The sequence below is a fragment of the Canis lupus genome, chromosome 36 (genome assembly GCF_048164855.1).
Source record: "Canis lupus baileyi chromosome 36, mCanLup2.hap1, whole genome shotgun sequence".
NCBI classification, from domain to species: domain Eukaryota; kingdom Metazoa; phylum Chordata; class Mammalia; order Carnivora; family Canidae; genus Canis; species Canis lupus.
This window is the reverse complement of record NC_132873.1, coordinates 29,679,232-29,697,984: the sequence shown is the minus strand read 5'-3', so window position 1 is coordinate 29,697,984 and position 18,753 is coordinate 29,679,232. Positions and strand designations below refer to the sequence as shown.

Here is an 18,753-nt window from a genome sequence, read left to right as displayed (position 1 = left end):
CGGTCAGAAGAGCAGGAATGAGAAGAAGGACTCCAAATTTATATAATTCAGAAAAGATACTGTAAAATAAAATTAAAATCTCTTTTTAAAAATTATTTTTATTTACTCATGAGAGACACAGAGAGAGACAGAGAGGCAGAGACACAGGCAGAGGGAGAAGCAGGCTCCCTGCGTGGATCCCCATGTGGGACTCGATCCTGGGACCCCAGGGTCATGACCTGAGCCGAAGGCAGATGTTTAAAATCTATCCAAAAGTCTGAAAAAGAGTCAATGCCATGGGTTAAGGGTAGGGGTGGCTTTAAGCTTGGAGGTGATCAAGACCAGCACAGAGCTAGCACTCTTGGCAGATGGCTGTGTCTGTGAAATGAAGGAAGATGGAGCCCTGCAAACTGTACTCTTGGAGACAGTGGGCTCCACTGTCCTCCCCTAAAGAACCCCAGTGGCCTCCAGCAGAGTCCCCAGCAGCACCGGACGAGCACTGTACACAGTGGGCAAACCGGGCAATGAGAGAGAGTGACATCAGAGGCTGCTCAGACAGCAAGTCTGCCATTCTGTGGATGCGGAAGCCCAAATGAAAGAAGTGAATACCACTCTTTGACTTACTGTACGAGAGCCCTGGGACCGTGTAAGTCTCGGTAGTATGGGCAGCCACAAGTAGACACATGCTCGGATGAGAAAAAACTGAAGAGATATGACTGTATTTGTAATAGGAGACTACAGCAGTTCAAGCAAGCTAAACCAGACCTCTGTATCCATCGGACACAGGCTAGACTCTCCAGACATAATTATACAGGACGGATTACATACAAAGAGCTCAATACATATTTGCTAAATAAGTTCCTGATTTTTGTCGCCCCCTCTTCAATTTCATTTTAATTTTTATTTCATTGTACCCTGCTTCTGAAGCAGAATCTTTGTTAAAAATGACATTTAAATTTCCCCTCTGATTTTCAAAGTAATGCATGTTTGTTGCTGAAATTTTTGGAAATTAAAAAAGCATAAAAAATAAAAATCATCTACAATACCAACACCCAGAGATAACTATGCTAACACTTGGTAAATTTTGTCCCCTCTTTATTTAGGTAGAGAGATAATGGATTGTTCTGCTCTATTTTGACTGGTAACATTATATCATGAGTATTTCCCAATATTCTTAAATATTAATTGAATATTTCCCACCATATTGATGTGATACCACTTAACTGATCCATTATTTTGCTTTTCAAATCTACAAAAATGTTGTGATAAATATCCCCTCAAGTGTTTTGTTTTTTAAGATTTTATTTATTCCTTCATGACAGACACAGAGAGAGGCATAGATACAGGCAGAGGGGAGGCAGGCTCCCTGCGGGGAGCCTGATGCGGGACTTGGTCCCGTGACCCTGGGGTCACACCCTGAGCCAAAGGCAGATGCTCAACCACAGAGCCCCCCAGGTATCCCTTCTTAAGTGTTTATAAACTTAGGATAATATCCTAGAAGTGAATCTGTTTGATCAAATAAAAAGAACACTTTGAAACTATTGGTTCGATTTTGCTAAATCGCCCTTCTAAAAAGTTGTTTACCTTTTTACCAGAAATCTGCGTAAGAACTGTTAACCTTACCAAGAGCAGGATGATATGGAAAACTCTATTTAAAGAGTATATTTTATAGCTGGGAACAGCTCTCACGTTGTCACTATTAGAGATGTTGTTTCAGTAGGAAATGAAAAAAAAAAAAAACAGCAATAGATAGAAAATGAGAAATTCCTTATTTTTTGATGACCCTGAATTATTGCCAATTCCGGGCAAGCTGATGGTCACAACGTAGGAATCTGGGTGTGCACAACAATACAATTCACGCTATAAAGCTGTGAAAATTACATGTGTACAGAACCACGTGTGACTTACTTTTATATCAATAGCTTTAAATCTCTCGGTGTTCAACACCCGCATTGCCCTTTCAAAGTGTCTGCTCCTACAAGGCAGTTAGTGTTGAGCAATCTGTTGTGACAAGTAGCCCCACTCGTTCACACGTTCAATTTACTGACGTTTGAATAGCGCATGGTGGATATTTTTTGAACCTGTTCTGCTTTTCTTTCCTGCTTCAGATACATACCTGATAACGCCCGCCCCCTCTCCCAATCCAACTGAAAGGTGACACGAGGCCCTCTTCAAGCCAAGAGAGCAGGAGAGCCACTGTGTCCCCGTCCCTTCTTCCCGAGGGTCTATCCCAAACTCTCCATCCCATTCCTGCCACTTGTCCCAGGCCAAGAGCACACGTCGGTGGAATTCACGTTACGACGATCTCTTCTCTGTCTCTTCATTTTGCCTCTTCGGGAGAGCCGCGTGCTTGGGGAGTTTTTCTTTGTCCGTTGTCTCTACTTCTCTCAGAATAGTTATGTCCGCTGTAGTCAGCTTCTCCTAAGGGCACATTTACTCTCTTTTCGTCTCTTCCTCTCCCTCTATTTTTTTCCAACTCATTTATTCAAGAAGGGCTCTCTACCTTGACAGGCTATTTCTATTCTCTTTCTCCTTTTATGTGCTAGAAAAAGCCACGCACCTTGGCTGACAAGTCACACACTTTCGGCAAGGAGAAAAACGCAATCTGTCATCCACCTTCCCGTGTCAGGCTCCACAGCAGTGCTCCAGCCGGTGGGCCTGGGCCTGCAGGAGGAGAGAAGCTCAGAGAAAGGCGGGAGCGTGGGGCGCGTTGGTGGCTCAGTTGGCAGAGCGTTGGCCTTCGGCTCAGATTATGATCCCAGGGTTCTGGGATCGAGTCCTGGATCACGCTCCTTGCTTAGCCGGGGGTGGGGGTGGAGGTGGGGGTGGGGGTGGGGGGTGGGGGGTTGTTGCTTCTCCCTCTATCCCTAACCCCTGCTCATGCCCTCTCTGTCTCACACACACTCTCTTTGTCAAAGAAATAAATAAAATCTGAAAGAGGGAGAGTGAGCATAGACTTGCTGTCAATTTTAGCCAACTGCGTAGAGAACAAAAGCCAAACATGGGACTGTGAGGAGCAAGAAAGCCCAGAGGAAGGTGTGCAAATGGAAGACGATCTGGATAAATTCCAGATAGAGCGAGCAGAGTATTTTTCACCTACTCTCCACCCTCTGCCTTGTGTAGTGGCTGAGAATCATCAGTGGCCAGGGTCTTGGTTCATTCAGGCTGCCGTAACAGAAATGCCACACGCGGAGTGGCTTGAACAGCAGACATTTATTTCTTCACAATCCAGAAGTCCAAGATCAAACTAGGAGCCCTGACAGATGATTTGGGGTCTTGTAAGGAACCACTTCCTGGTTCACAGATACTATCTTCTCGCTATGTCCTCACGTGTTAGAAGGGGCAAGAGAACTCTCTCGGGTCTCTTGAATAAGGATGTTCCCACTGATGAGGACTCTACCCTCAAGACCCACTTCCTGACAGTGGGGATTAGCATTTCCACCAATGATCCGGAGGGCGGGGGACACAAACATTCAGTTCATCACAGCCGGGCCTAAGCGGGCGGTAGTGAGCCTTGGTGAGGCCTCAGACAGTGTTAGGGAACGGCTAACTACACAAGTCCTGCACGCTGGATGCCAGAGGAGGAGAGAGGCGGGAAGGGAAGAGAAAGAGTAGCTGAGTTGTGACCCCTGCCGCCAGAGAGGACAAAGGAGGAAGCAAAACCAGGCCCAGTTCTTTCAAAAGTATCCAGAAATTATCTTTCGAAAGGCTTTTCAAAATTTTCTTTACAATCTCTTCTGTTTTAAACACAATTTTTTGGGCAGCCCGAGTGGCTCAGCAGTTTAGCGCCGCCTTTGGCCCAGGGTGTGATCCTGGAGACCTGGGATCGAGTCCCACGTCGGGCTCCCTGCGTGGAGCCTGCTTCTCCCTCTGCCTGTGTCTCTGCCTCTCTCTCTCTCTGTGTGTCTCCCATGAATAAATAAATAAGATCTTTAAAAAATAAAAAAATAAACACAAAATTTTAAAATACAACCAAAATTACTCTTCATTCAATTAAATGGTTATATTTACTGTTTAATATTATATTAGTATTTTTCTTTTGTTCATATTAGCAACGTAGAATGTAAATGTTGTTATCTGTAGAAATCAATTGTTTTTAAGATTTTATTTATTTGTAAGAAATGCACATGAGCAAGGAGAGGGGTTAACAAGAAAGGAAGAAGCGGACTCCCTTCTGAGCAGGGCTCCGAGGACCCCCTAGATCTGAGGACCCCCATGATCCCAGGATCATGACCTGAGCCTAAGGCAGAGGAAGGCAGATGACTAACCAACTGAGCCACCCAGGCACCCCTGTAGAAGTCAATTGTGTCAGATGAATTCCAAGATCCTATGCACCCCACCAAAGTCTGTAATTCTGTATCTTCACTTGCGTTTTATAAGCATTTGTAGTTCTGTGCCAGGAATCTATTTCATTCTCCCCCCCCTTTTTTCACCCCACTAGGGATGACGGTACAAGTTAAAATAATTAACTTATAAATAAGCTATTAGAACTAAACTAGTTGTATGTTGAATTTCTGCAAAGTATTTGAACTATTTTGAATATACACAAGAGGTTGAATTAGGTGAACATCATGAGCCTTTACAACTTAAAATTCTAGTGTCTTAAAATGCAATGTATGAAGATATGCCTATTTTTCTTTTAGAAGAGCAAGTAGCTTTAGTCATGAGTCTTGAAATGATCAGTTATTAAATATATTCTTCTTAGCTTACCTTTAAGAAGCTTATTTATAATTTCGGTATTTGAAAATATTCAAATCTCGATACACTTTAAAAATCTAGTCTGCAACACACATCCAAGGCTTTAAATTTCATATTGCAAAATAAAGGTAATTTTAATTACATTTCTGGTAATACGAATATTACACATGACTCGGTTAATTGTAGGGCCACCACCACATTGAGTGGAAAATTCGTTAAGTATAGAATTGTTCTGAGGCAATAATAGGAGAACTGGAGGACAGCACTACATTGTATCTTAAATCTTGTAGGTCATAAGCCATAATGTTATTCTTTCTCTCCTCTAAGAATATTTTAAATCTATTATGAATTCTTTTGTTTTGAATCACTGAGGCTTTTTAAAGTAAGAAATCTTTCTAAAAGTAATAAATAATGCTCTTACAGTGAAATTTTCACTCAGATGTCTGAACCACTATCAAATTTCTACTTTTCTTTCTTCTTTCTTTCTCTTCTTTCTTTCTCTTCTTTCTTTTTTTTTCTAAAACCCTTTTTAGTTTCACAGTGTGAAAAAGGTTTTGTCCAAAGAACTCCTTATTTCTGCAAATGTACTAATCACTGAAGTTTTTTTTTTTTAAGATTTTATTTACTTGAGATAGAGCACAACAGAGAGCACCAGGGGAGGAGGGGGGGTGCAGAAGCAAAGGGAGAAGCAGACTTCCACTGAGCAGGGAATCCAATGTGGGGCTCAATCTCAGGACCCTGAGATCATGACTGGAGCCGAAGGCACACAGACATTCAGCCAACTGAGCCACCGGGGCGCCCCTAAACTATTTTAAATAATAATATTTTTAAAGTCCTCTTAGACACACATGTATGTACCACATTCAAGAGATGTATAAGGGACACTTACAGGATGGAGTGGAATATGGAACAATCAGAACCTGTGATTGTCACTTTATGGGATGGAGTGTCTTCCCTTCACAAACCACCAGGGCCTGACAATGGGAAATAATTGTGTGTGCCCAGGGCATGGAATGGGGGTGGGAGGTAGCAGCCGGTTTTGGAGTGGGATGGGGGACAAAAGTGGTGAGGAGGTAAATAAGAATCATGCTTCTTCTTTATCTGAATTGTCTCAGATACAGACAAATACCTCAATTCTCGTGAGCAGCCATACTGACTGTAGTGCTGTCGTATAGACACTGCAGAGAAAACTGGATGCCTAAAAGCTTAAAAATTTATCTTTTCTTCATTTTCCTTCCTCCCACTACTTCCCCCAGCACCACAGTGTGTTTAAGGCAATGCAAAGTGGGCCAAAAATACCATTCTTAATGTGGGAAGAATATACTATCTAAACGTGCCCAGAAAACAAACAAGGGACTTTAGTGTTTAACTGTAGAAATACAGTAGTCCCAGATTTCACTTTCCGTGGTTTGAGCAGCCCAGGATCCTGGAGTAGACGATCCTCCTTCTGACATAGCATCATCAGGCCGATAGTGGGCCAACACCGTGGCAATGCCGAGACATTCACCTCACTTCATCTCATCACCATCAGAAGGGTTAGTACAGCACAATAGGATATTCTGAGAAAAAGAGTCACATATCTTTCATTATAGTATATTATTATAATTGTTCTACTTTATCATGAGCTATTGTTACTCTCTTACTATGGCTAATTTATAAATTTATCATAGATACATACAGGAAAAACATAATATATATAGGATTTGGTACTATTTGTGGTTCAAGACATTCACTGGAGGTGTTAAATGTGTCCCCCATGGAACTACTCTATCTAGTTACAAGGCAGAAAAAAAGAAAAAATATCTGCCCTAACTTATTTCCCTTTCAGCATTACGTTCAATACTGGCCAAACAAATACAGGCTCAGGAAGAGGATTTAATGGCCTTCAGGCCAATTCTGACAACAATTCTACTGGGAGACTCAATAGTCCAGGTTAAGATTGCTCATTTCACGACTTGTGAATCACTAATTGTACAAATTTATGGACGAAAGTTATTTTTCTTCCTAGCTGCTCAGAACCAACACATGTTTGCAAAACATCAAGATTTCAGAGAGAAATCGGAACTTTGCAGATTTCAATTGCTCGAAAATCTGTTAACCTGTACCTTTCCAAGAAATGGTCTTTATGCTATGATACTTTGTTGATGGTCTCTTTAGCAGAACAAGGTCCACAGCAGCAAAAACCATGACACTTAGGCTAAGACGACCTTCCAGTAGTGATTTCTTCAGTTGAAGGATTTGAGGAAGCAAGCGTTGCTTATTCACTTGATAACATCAACACGACGACTTCATACAGAACCTTTCCCTCACCCTGGAAAAAGGTTTAATTATATATACCCTGTCGTGGTATTACTCATTCTTTCAACATGTTTTTGAAAAAAAAAGAAAAAAAAAAAAGTCCAGTACTTTCATAAGGTCTTTTTCTTTCGATGTTATCATCCCATCCAGTGCTACAACATAAAGACGTGGTAGGGAAGAATTTTCCCATCTCAAAGGCGGCCTTGTGTGCCAGCAGCAGAGGAGGCCCCTCTGGGAGCCCGGCCAGGACGCGGCCCCGCTTCCTCTACAACTGGATCTTTAGATGTACGTGAAGACGGGATCCTACCTGCACCGGCGGTAGCTGCAGGTTTAGTAAACGCGTTCTGTCCTTGCAGAGCACGTTGCTCAAATTGGGGGACTGCTTTCATGTTCCCATTTTTGTAAAGAGAATAGATCCTAAAACAAATTTCCGATTTTTTTTCTTTCTTTCTTTTTTTTTTTTTTGCAATAGTTGAAGTGCATTTATGGAGGTTTCAAGACTTCCTTTGGGTAGAAAAGTTCATGCAAACGGAACTCCGACGTGCCCCGGCGCCCCGGGAGCTGGGCGTTCGGGTCCCGGGCCTGTTCTGCAGAGCGGAGGCGGTGCGGGAGGGTGGGAAGGGGCGCCCCCCGCCGGGGGGTCCCCGCGAACGGCTGCGCGGGGGTCCCCGGGGCCGCGGGTGGGGCGGCCCGCACCTGCCGCCCCCGCCGCCCCCGCGCAGCGCGCCCGGGACCCACGCGAGGGCCGCACCTGGCGCCTCCGCCCCCGCCGGCCCGAGCCGGGCGCCCCGCGCTTCCGCGGCGGCCTGGGGGCAGGGCAGGGCCGGGCCGGGCGGGCTCCGCTCCTGAAATACCAGCTCGGGGACCTCGGGGACCTCGGGGACCTCGCCAGTTGCATGAGAGAGATTTTTTTTTAATTGCAAATCTTCCCGGGGCGGCAGGCGGCTGGAGAGCAGGCCCGAGGCGGCGGCCCCCCCTCCCTCCTCCACCCTCCCCTCCTCCTCCCCCGTCCCCTCCTCCTCCCTCCCCCCTCCTCCTATTTCCCATCCCTCCCTCCCCCTCTTCCCCTCCCTCTCCTTTCCTGCCTCCCCTCCTCCTCCTCCCCATCCCTCCACACTCCCCTCCTCCCCCTCCTCCCCCTCCTCCCCTCCCCTCCCCTCCTGCCCGCCCCCGCCCGGGTCCTCCCAGCTGCCGGCGGGATGGGCCGCCCTCCGGATTCCGCGGCGGGGGCGGCGGCGAGGGGCCGAGCCCGGGCCCCGCCGCCCCCGCCCCCGCCCCGCGGCCCACGCCGGGATCTGCGTCACTCGGCCGCGCGTGGGCGGGAGCCGCAGCGGCGAATGTAGCAAGAGCGGAATCTCCCGATGTGACAGCGCGGGGGGGGCGGGGGCGGGGGCGGGGGGATGGGGAGGGGTGCGGCGCGGCGGGAGGAGCGGGACGGGGTGCGGCGGGAGGAGGGGGGCGGGGCGGGGGCGGGGAGGGGGAGGGCTGCCGCGCGCCGCGAGGACGGGGGGCGGCGGGGGGAGCGGGGCGGGGGCGGGGGCGGGGGCGGGGTGTAGCGCGCCCGGAGGAGCGGGGGAGAGGAGCGGGGGAGGGGAGCGGGGGCGGGGTGCGGCGCGGCGGGGGCGGGCGGGGAGGGGCGGGGGCGGGGGCGGGGGCGGGGAGGGGCCGCGGCCTCCGCCCGCGCTGGGGAGCCGGGCCGGCGCGGCGTTGGCGAGCTGAGCGCCGTCGGGGCCGGCGGCGGGGGCGGGGAGCCGGGAGAGCGCGCCCACCAGCGTCCCTTCCCCCCGATGGCGCGGGGGCGTCGGGGCCGCCGCAGCCGCCGGAGCGGGGAGAGCGGGCGGCCGCCACTCCGGAGTTGGCGCTGAGCGGCGCCGCCGGGAGACGGGCCGAGGCCGCCGAGGCCGCCGCAGCCGCGCCGCGGGCCGGGTACGTACCTGCTCGCGGGCCCAGGGTCGGGGCGCGGGGCGGCGTCCAGGCCGGAGGGGGCGGCCCCGGCGCGCGTGGGCGACCCGGGGGGGGCCGGGGCGCGGGGAGGGCGCGCGGGGCGCACGGGGCCGGGGCGCGCGGGGTCGGAGGCGGGCGGCGGGCCCTGGGCAGGCGGACTCCCGGGGCGCCCGCGGCCAGAGCCCCCCGCCCCCCCAGGCCGCCGGGGGCGGAAGCCGCGTCCCGCTGCAGGCGCTCGCGGACACCTGCCGGGCGCGCGGGGATGCTCGCTCGCCGGGGTCGCGTCTCAGGTGCGCGGGCTCGGGCCGGGGGCCTCAGGGTCGCAAGGCCGAGCCCTGAAACGACGCTCCCGGCGGCCTGGGTCCGGCTCGAAGGCCCCGGGACACGGAGCTTGGGCCGGAACGTGCGCGGACGGGCCCGCAGACCAAGTTTGCAGCAGGTGATAGGACCCCTCGACTCGCACGTGCCCCCCCCCCCCCCGCCCCTGGAGATGCGGCGGGCGTGGAAAATTGGGTGGGGGGGGGGGTAGCTGTCAATTTAAACTCTCCTCCGAAAGAGTTGACTCGGGTAACCTGTCACCACCAGTCGGCTCGTCTGCAAACTCCAGGAGTGCAAAGATCAGGAGCTGCGAGGGAAATTCTCAGATCTTGTTTAAAAATATTTTGGCACTTTTAATAGATGATATTAGATTGCATAGGAACAGAGGAACGGAATTTAAAATAGATTAGTCACGTAGGAAATGCTAGGCTGTTTTGTCGGAAAAGTGTGCACACAGGGAATTACGTTTTTAGATTTTTCACTTTTTTTTGAGAATTTTCTCTTGTAAAACGTACCAAATGATGACACATCGCGATTTATATGTGGGTTTCGAGAAGAAATATTGGAAAAGGATGCTTAGGATTTACTTACTTTATTTTGGGTGGAGGCTGATATTTTCCTGAAGACTTCAAAGAGCTGCTCTCAGTCTCAGTGCCAGTACAAGTGGCTCTTAGATTCAAGGGTATCCATTTTCCTCCGTTTTCCAGTATTGAGACATTTTAGTATTGTCCTTTAAACTTCAAAGTTATGTTGTCCTTACAGGTATTGATACACATATAAAGATTCTCTTAAGAATGTATGGCTGGCTGGCAAGGTCAGCCTTCATTATTCTTGTTTGGGTGTTGGATGCCGGAGAATTAGGTCTTGAAAGAAAATTTCAAGGAATCATTGGAAACTTTCTTGTTTTGATTTTACTAGTTTGGCATCTTGCAGGAAAGTTAATATGCCATCCTGGTATTGGAAACATTTCATATTCCTTGGCTCTGGTGATTCCCGGTTAATATGTGGATGAAGCAATGGTAATAAAAACATTGAGGCGTTGTAGATTTTTAAATTTTCTCTCACTTTGCCTGCTAACTGTGGATGTGATTAAAATGACAGAAATTCTTAGGAATGCCATACCTGAAAAAAAGGAAATTTAATGAGTTTATATGTCTAATAAATAATCTGATGTATTTAATAATGTACATCTTGTTCTTTTTCACAATTATGAATACAACTTAATTTCAAATTGAAAATTTTCCCTTTTTGTGACTACTAAATAACACCCATTGTCTACAGTGAAGTTCATGTATTTTCATCCCCCTGGTTGTTAGAAAATCTGTTAAAGCATTTGGTATTTTAATCACACTTTAAGGACATAATGGTTTATTAAAGATTTGGGGGGTTTGCACTTTGGATGCTTTGGAAGAAGAAATTAAATGTATTACAAAGTGGGAGAGACCTTTGAAGAATCTATTGTTTAAACTTTAAATATTTGAAGTAAAAGGGTAGTTGGATGGAAACAAATATGTCAGGTTTTTGTGTCTCTTGACCTAAACTCTAAGACTTGGGCCTCATCTGTTCGATTAGAAGTCTGTTTGTGTTGGTACAATTCATGTGCATTATGTATATAATGTTTTATGTTATTTTCGTGGAATTGAGCGTTTTATAATCTGTTTTGAACAGTTTAAGATCTCGCTAATGTTTAATTGTCTTGCATATGCGTTATTTCATTGTGGAGTTTATGAAATATATTAAGTAATAAATAATACCCTTTCAAGCATAGTAGAAGATTCTTAGCCCTTTTGTTTCGGATTTAGTTCTGTCTTTTCTGCTTCTTTCGTTCTTCTTAGTGGAATGAAGAATAGTACAGTTACGGTATTAAATGCAGATTTCCTTTTTGATCTGACATGTTCAAAACTAGTACAATAATGCAGAATATACTCTCTTATACTTGATAATGGAACGAGTGAGAAATCAGAAGTTGGTGCTGGAAAAAAATAGTGATCCTCATCTTGTCAATTTTCAGCTAAAACGTGGCATTAAGCTTTCAAATAGTTTGTCATTTCTCAATACCTTGTATTTAGGGGGCTGCACAGTTAGTTTGCACAGTATGTTAATTTAATTTTAAAGAGAAATTTCTGGAAAAAGCATGCATTCTACATGCTCAGATAACATGAATGCTTATTGAATGGCTTGACTGTTAGTTGACTGAAGACTTCCCAGCCATAGCCTATGAAGGTTATTTATTTATTTATTTATTTATTTTTAAAGATTTATTTATTTATTCATTCAGAGAGAGCGAGAGAGAGGCAGAGACACAGGCAGAGGGAGGAGCAGGCTCCATGCAGGAAGCCCGATGTGGGACTCGATCCCGGGTCTCCAGGATCACACCCCGGGCTGCAGGCGGCGCCAAACCTCTGCGCCACCGGGGCTGCCCTATTTTTTTTTTTTTTTTTTTTATGAAGGGGTCTGTAGGACATTTTTTCTCCGGTCTTTATTCAGAATTAAAAAAAAAAAAATCAATAGGAGGGAACGTTTAAGTTCCCCAGGTTACCATTAACGCATTAGGACTACATGTTTAGTTCATAGCTATGAAAATAATAAGATCCCAAATATTTTAAGATCGCTGAATGCTTACTAAGAAACGTGCCGAGGTGGATCACTTGGTGCTTGGAACATACACAGAGTTAGTGCCTAGGCCAACTCTGCGATCGAAGCCACAGTTAATTATTTTAGCTGGAGTTCCAGCACTAGGACCAAAGTTAGAGGAATTCACTTCCTAGACTTCAAGGCTCGTCTTTCCCTAAGCCACCCTCTGGCCTGGCATACGCCTTTTCCGTTTCAGCCCGTAGTGTACCCAGTGCACCCTCCTCACCAGGCCCTTAAACTTCAGGCCACAGTCTTCCAAACTTGATGGTGCTTCAGGGGCCTTAAATGCAGTCTCTGCCCCCAGGTCTCCTCTTCCTTCCTTACCATTTCCAGTCCCCGTCTTTCATTCCTGTAGCCGGCACTGGATCTGCAGCTAGATGTTAAGAGGAAAACTGTCTGGTGGAACTAATTCACCTTAATCTGTAAATGACTCATGAGCTGACTCTTCCCCAGTTCTTTCACATTTTGTGTAAGTCTGTAAGATGCTGCTGTTAATTTAGACAGTTCTAAAGTAAAAATTTCAGGCTGTGTTGGGAGGAAGGAATTTATAGTCCTTTGCATACAAAAGAAGTCCGATCTTACTGGGGTCCTGCCCCTGTTTCTCCTCACTCTGAGGAGTCTCCACTCCTTGCGTTGCCACAGACCTCATACAAGTGTGCACGTGCTGGGAGTGTGTTTCCTACCCCAGAATAGGAAGATTCAAGAGTAGTGATTACGAGTCCACTTGATATTTGTTATTTGAGGATAACTTATGTTGCATTTTAATTGACAGAGTCAAAGAGGGAAAAGACCTAGAATCTTTCATGACCTTTTGAAATGATGGTGTTGAGACTGGACTAACACAGGAAGTACTTATTAATTCCGGTGTTGGGAACACATCCTTAGATCTCTTGGAAAAATAGCTATGTTATGGGAATCCAAAGACAGCCTTATAAGAAAGAAGAATATTGAGGGTGAGAGAAGGTAAAAAATTATAGGGAAAGCAGTAATACTTAACCTACGTGATAGGTCATTGGGCACCAGTGTACGCAGAGAGCATAATGTGGAATATGAAGAGGCTGCTAATCAGATTCTTTCTCAAATGTTGGGTTTCATTCAACAGCAGCCTTTATAGAGATGTCACTGTACATTCAACACTTGGCTAGAAGTAAGGGGTAAAAGCTGAAATGAGACCCAGTTCCTCCCCTGAGGGAACTTATGACCTGTTGTACAGAGCCCGGTGAGGTTGCTTCTTTATTCCACGGCTCCTCATGTATGACACTTAGCATAGCGTTTATCACAGTGTTTGTCTGCCTATTTGTCTTCTTTCACCCTCACAACTCATTCTCCATGAAGGGTCCTCTTTCCTCCAGATCCCCAGGACTGGGTTAGTAACTGGCATATTTGAACAAGTGGGGGAAGAATGAGAGATCAAGTAGTGTAGGGTTCAGAGAAGGAAGAGGACACCTCGCCCAGGGAGTGTGGGCAAGGCTTTGTGGAGAAGGCCCGTGGAGGTGGGCCGGAGGGAGTATGGCTGGCACAGGGGCAGGGGAGTGGGAGGCACATTCAAGGAATGCCCGGTGTATCTGTTTGGCCTGAGAACAGGGACATACTAGGGACCAGAGAGAAGGCTGGGATACCTATATGAGTAGTTTGAATTTCTTTTTCTTTGCAATGGGGAAATTTGTAGAGGTGGGTAAAGAGCCACACCTGTACTTTAGGAAGATAAAGTTGGTATGGTAGTGTGGGATGATGTATCAAAGGCAAGGCAGCTGTTTTCAGAGTTGAAGCAGGAAGTAGGGAAATGTAGAATTAGGTGCTTTTGAGGCAGAGAAAGGAAAAGGGTGGTGTGGCTTAAGGAGATGAAGATTTGAGGAATGAAGAGGAAAGCACAAAGATCCAAGAGTAGTGGCGCAACTACAGAAGAGAGTTGGGAAGAGTGGATTTGGGAATCTGGAAGAAGGGAGGAAAATGGATGCTTGATTTTGGACTTAGAAAATTCGAGATTTTTGACAATCTCCAGGTGGTAGTTGAAATGAAAAATTAACAGAAAAACGATTTGTGCTGATGGTTCTCAAACTGGTCAGTTTTGAAGATCATTTTTTAAATTAAAAAATTACAAATGTTCATTGATAATTTTACTTTAGTGTTTGTTGATCGAGAATAGTATACTGTAATGACAACAGTTACTATGAATTGGGATGCCCTTTTAAAGAGTTTCTATTTTATTAAATCACTAGGTGTTTATTTACGTTCATTTGCAAAGTAGACCTGTGTGAGAGGCATGTTTCTTACTCACCAGCCAGTGCGTGCTGTGCATCTGCCAGTCACTGTGGCCTCCAGTCCAAGCTACAGACAGCAGTTTGGAGGTCAGTCTGCTGCTATATGTGATCGTTGGGAGTGGTATGGAAACCTGGGAGTGGTTGAGATCATCAAAGGAGAAAATGGAAAGACAACAGAAAAGAGATTTAATATGAAAGTTTAGAGAGCTTAGGGAAGTCAGGGAAGAGAGCATAATATGCCATTAGCCAAGTCCAGTAGTGAGCACTTCAGGGAGTTAGGGCAAGCTGCAGAGACGTTAGAGGGAGAGGTCAGTGATAACTCAGTAGGTACTTGAGAGTTTTGATAGAGTCATGGGCTCTAAGAAAGAAGCTTCTTGGAATGGATTGAGGCAGGGTTAAGGGATGCTGCTGCTTTCCCCTAGTGACTAGTAAAGGCCGTCTGTCCCGCACTGAATCCCCACATTACCAACTTGAAGAATGTCAAAGTTTTGCTTTTCATGGCCACACTGAGTGTTTCATTGTGGTTCAAGGACAAAATAAGAGTTGACTAGTCAAGTTTTCTGGTCCAAGCTAACCCCTTATTTCTTTGAGCGTGGTTTGAATCTGGCAGATGATTGATCCTCCCTTGTGAGGAGGCAAAGCGAGTTTTGATTTGCTTTATTTTTAAGGTTCTGGAACAATCATTACCATTTAAAATAGATTAATGAATAACAAATGACAACAAATGGCCTTAAACGAATCCATTGTTGTTTAATTCCCTGTCCTCTGGAACTGGAACTGACCGGGCTGAGCAAGGTTTAAGCTAGTGTGAGTGGAGATTGCTGTGTATAGGCAGCAGGCCTTTGATTGGATTTTGAATGCAGTAAAAATTAGTAACTGGTTTCTCTTAAACTGTGGAATTCACGGAAAGGTCAGACTCGGCGTGGTTGTCCCAGCATCCTGGAAAGGCCAGGTAGCAGTCGTTTTCAGCTGAGTAGATTTACTATACTGTTAGTTACCCGTTTATAGTGTTGTTAGGATCTCTTTCTATTTACTTCACATTGGAGAGCTTCAGCTAGAAGCTTGCTCCTGATTTATTTGACCTTCATGTTGAAGCATGAATAGATACAGCGTTTGTAAAAACAGAAAATCTCATCTTATAAGAATTTTCTTTTAAATCAAATCAAGTTAATGTATGAAGTGGTGGGTGTTTAAATGATCACAACAGGCTTTTGTAGGAAACTGAAACATTCTTCTAAAGCAAAAGCTTAAGGAGAAAACTCCTTTCCCAGCAGTAAGTGTGGGCCTTTAGAAGCCTCCTGGGACTCCAGCTAGCTCACATATTTATCTTTCATCTGGTATCTTGACTTTGGAAATGCACACTTGGTCCTATCAGTCATTACGGAGATAGTGTAATAATTACTACTTTCTTACTGGTACTGCTTTCTTACCACTTAGGAACTAGGCAACTTTCCTTTCTGGGTAAAGATGAGAAAGGATAAAAATATGAAATGAATATTTTCTAAAACTATTGACTGTGTTAGAAGAGTAAACTTAAGTTTGGGTCTTCAGTTCTCCTTTTCTTAAGTTTCCTTTTATGTTTGTCTAACATATTTTTTTTCTAATTGCTAATCAAAAAGCTTCAAAAGCTATTCCTACAGTCACTTTCTCACGTAGTCTTCTATTCCATAATTTTGGGGAGCGCAGATATCTAATGATATCTGCAGGTTTATAGCCCTCTTAAAACGATTGTGTGTGCAATGTGTGGTCTTGTGTGTGTGTGTGTGTGTGTGTATATATTTTTAATTCTTGAGTTGAAAGTGTTTGAAGCTATTGTATTAGGTGTATTATGGGAAAGAAAGTTTCCTTTTTTCTCCCTCAGACACTTTCTAGAAGTACTTTTACTTGGTATAATGCAGTTCAATACAGACTTTAAGTTGTGTCTGTAATTCCCAAGAGCTGTGTTTTTGTGGCTTAATGTCCAGCTGGATGATTCACACCCTCCCTGGAGAGTCTCCCTGGAGTGGGAGGACAAGTGGATCCTCTTGCGGGTGATTTAGAAGATGCAAGAATGTTTTTATCCAGAGGGGTAAAGTGGCATGAACCTGAAGGTAGACTTAAGGAATCTGAATGATTACAAAACATGTAGGAGTTTGTGGTGCCCAGAAGGTATACTAAATAGGAATCTTCTAGTGGAGTTTGCCAAACTTGCCAAATCATGGGAGCCTCCTAAGATACAACTCAGTGACCTGGGAAGTTGTATTTTTATTAGCACTCCAAGTGATGGTCCTGGATGTTAGCAGAAAGCTGCTGCTCCCCAGTTCAGTCTTTTTTTGTATCTTTTGGAAAGTCATCAAGTCACTAGGCAATATGCTTGTAATAAAATATAAAATAAAATAAAAAATATAAATATAGAAATATAAAAATATAAATATAAAATATAAATATATAAAATATAAAATAAAATTTAAAAAAACATAAAATTTGAGGTCACTAGTTGATCAAAGCAGATTGTGGGTGACACAGAGATTCCTGAAGATGGGGCTTCCCAGAAGTCAGTCCTTAGAGTAGTAGGGAGATGCATTCTCCTTGAATGGGAGGACTGAGACTAGAATTTTGATAGCATTCTGGTTGATGGCATAAAGCACAAGTCCCAGATTTGGGGATCTCCTGGCCTTTAAAGATATTCCTAATATTGCTCTGTTTGCCTTATCTCCCAGTTAAGTGTTGCTCTGTACTATTTTGAATTGAGAGTGGAGCTCCCATATTCCTCCAGTGTGCATATTCTTTTGCCCTTCTGTCCTTTTCTCCATAGAGGTCTACAGGGTCCTTTTTAATGCTAAAGGTACAAGTTGATTACAACACGTTTGTTTCTCTAAAATGGAAGTACTTGGCCAACTCCTCTTTGTATGTGGGAGGTCTCCAGGCAACTGTGAATAACTTCTAAAGGCTGCTAAGAGGTCAAGAAGTGCTTTGCCTGCTGTGTCTTTAAAAGCAGGCTCCTTGGTCTTGATTGGGCCCTAAAAGAATGTTTCTTCTTTGACTCTGTCTTGGGCTCTTAAACCCTCCTCTGTCACATGCTGTATCTCTGACCCTTACACCAAGATTCACCGAGATTTACCTCTGTTACTTTACACCCGGGGCAGATCTATTGAAGCACTCTCTCTACCTTACGCCATTTCCAGGTGCCATATATTTGAAAAAGAATCCCATCCTGATTTTTCCGTATCCCCAAAGCCTGTAGCCATTTTCTTAACTTCATCCCTTACACCTAAGTGATCACCAAATCTTGTCTTTTATTTGTTGAATTTTCCCTTTTTTTCTTCCGTTCTTAAATAGACCACCTCTTACCTCCAGTTCATGCTGAAATCCATTTTCCCCTGCCTGCCAAACTAATCTTGATATATATATATTTTTCTAAAATGGGAATTACTATACCAGTCTTGCAGAGCTGCTGCAAGAATGGACCGATCTTCCCTTACAATTGGGGGGATCCCTGGGTGGCGCAGCGGTTTAGCGCCTGCCTTTGGCCCAGGGCGCGATCCTGGAGACCCGGGATCGAATCCCACGTCGGGCTCCTGGTGCATGGAGCCTGCTTCTCCCTCTCCTTCTGCCTATGTCTCTGCCTCTCTCTCTCTCTCTGTATGACTATCATAAATAAATAAAAGTTAAAAAAAATTAAACAATTGGGGTTACGTTCCAATAAACCTGTCATACGTTAAAAAAAATGTCAGGAGTTGCGGTTAATGCACCTAACTTCATAGCTTAGCCTAGCCGGTCTTCAGTGCGCTCAGAACGCTTAGTTAGCTTACGTGTGGGCCAAATCACCTAACACAAGGCCTATTTTATAATAACGTGTCGAGTATCCTGTGTAATTTATGGAATACTGTTCTGAAAGTGAAGAACAACGGTTGGTACGGGGCAGGATGGTTGTAACCGCCTCGGTGGTTAGCCGCCTGGCCTCGTCGTGTGGCTGACTGGAAGCCGTGGTCACTGCTGCTGCCCGGCCTGACGAGAGAGCCGCGCTCCCCCAGGAAAGGATCCCAATTCAAAACGGTATGGTTTCTACGGAATCCTGGTGCTCCTGGGGCTCTCGCACCATCATAAGGTCGAAAAATCGGGCAGCCCGTCGGGCTCAGACGTTTAGCACCTGCCTTCGGCCTAGGGCGTGGCCCCGGGACCCTGGGATCCAGTCATGGAGCCTGCTTCTCCCTCTGCCTGAGTCTCTGCCTCTCTCTCTCTCTCTCTCTGTGGGTCTCTCATGAATAAGTAAATAAAATCTTTAAAAAAAAAAAAAAAAAGTTGAACCTGTAAGTTGGGGACCATTTGTAGGTGTAAAGTGTTCATCCGTATTGTCTGATGCAAAAGCAGCCTTCGGGTCGGGTTATGCTTCACCTGGCGTGTGTGCCGGTGCCCTGGAAGCCGTAAAGTCGGGGCCCTGTGAGCCCTGGTTTGGTGCTTAGGGGCTGCGTAACCAGCCGCGAGCCTGCAGGCAAGTCACTTGTTACTTTTTAGGTTTTTCGCCTTGAACCGGCAGCAGCTCTGCGGAGGCCTGGGCCTGAGCGGCGGCGAGTGCCGGGCCCTCGCGTGGGGGGGGGGCGGGGCTGGAGCGTCTCCTCGGCCTCCCCCCCGCCCCCCGCGC

At 45.9% G+C, this 18,753-nt stretch overlaps 1 protein-coding gene and 3 long non-coding RNA genes across 5 annotated transcripts in view; 1 reads left to right on the top strand and 3 right to left on the bottom strand.

The window, feature by feature from the left end:
• Nucleotides 1–2,777, bottom strand: part of LOC140625648 (uncharacterized) — a 48,319-nt gene extending 45,542 nt beyond the window's left edge. Inside the window, exon 1 of the long non-coding RNA XR_012024983.1 lies at nt 2,540–2,777. This is a non-coding gene — a long non-coding RNA (uncharacterized lncRNA). The remainder of the gene's footprint in view (nt 1–2,539) is intronic.
• A 1,770-nt stretch (nt 2,778–4,547) lies between these two features.
• LOC140625649 (uncharacterized) lies at nt 4,548–7,587 on the bottom strand. The gene is made up of 2 exons (XR_012024985.1): nt 6,783–7,587; nt 4,548–6,236 (listed from the first exon to the last, which is right to left on the bottom strand). It is a non-coding gene; the product is annotated as an uncharacterized lncRNA (long non-coding RNA).
• Nucleotides 7,588–8,764: 1,177 nt separating this feature from the next.
• NAB1 (NGFI-A binding protein 1) overlaps nt 8,765–18,753 on the top strand; it is a 46,100-nt gene continuing 36,111 nt past the window's right edge. For both annotated transcript variants that reach the window (XM_072813103.1, XM_072813102.1), the window contains exon 1: nt 8,765–8,901. The gene's annotated coding sequence lies outside the window, so the exon portion shown is untranslated. The remainder of the gene's footprint in view (nt 8,902–18,753) is intronic.
• Nucleotides 9,678–18,703, bottom strand: LOC140625651 (uncharacterized). Its single transcript, XR_012024988.1, has 2 exons — nt 14,150–18,703; nt 9,678–10,359 (listed from the first exon to the last, which is right to left on the bottom strand). It is a non-coding gene; the product is annotated as an uncharacterized lncRNA (long non-coding RNA).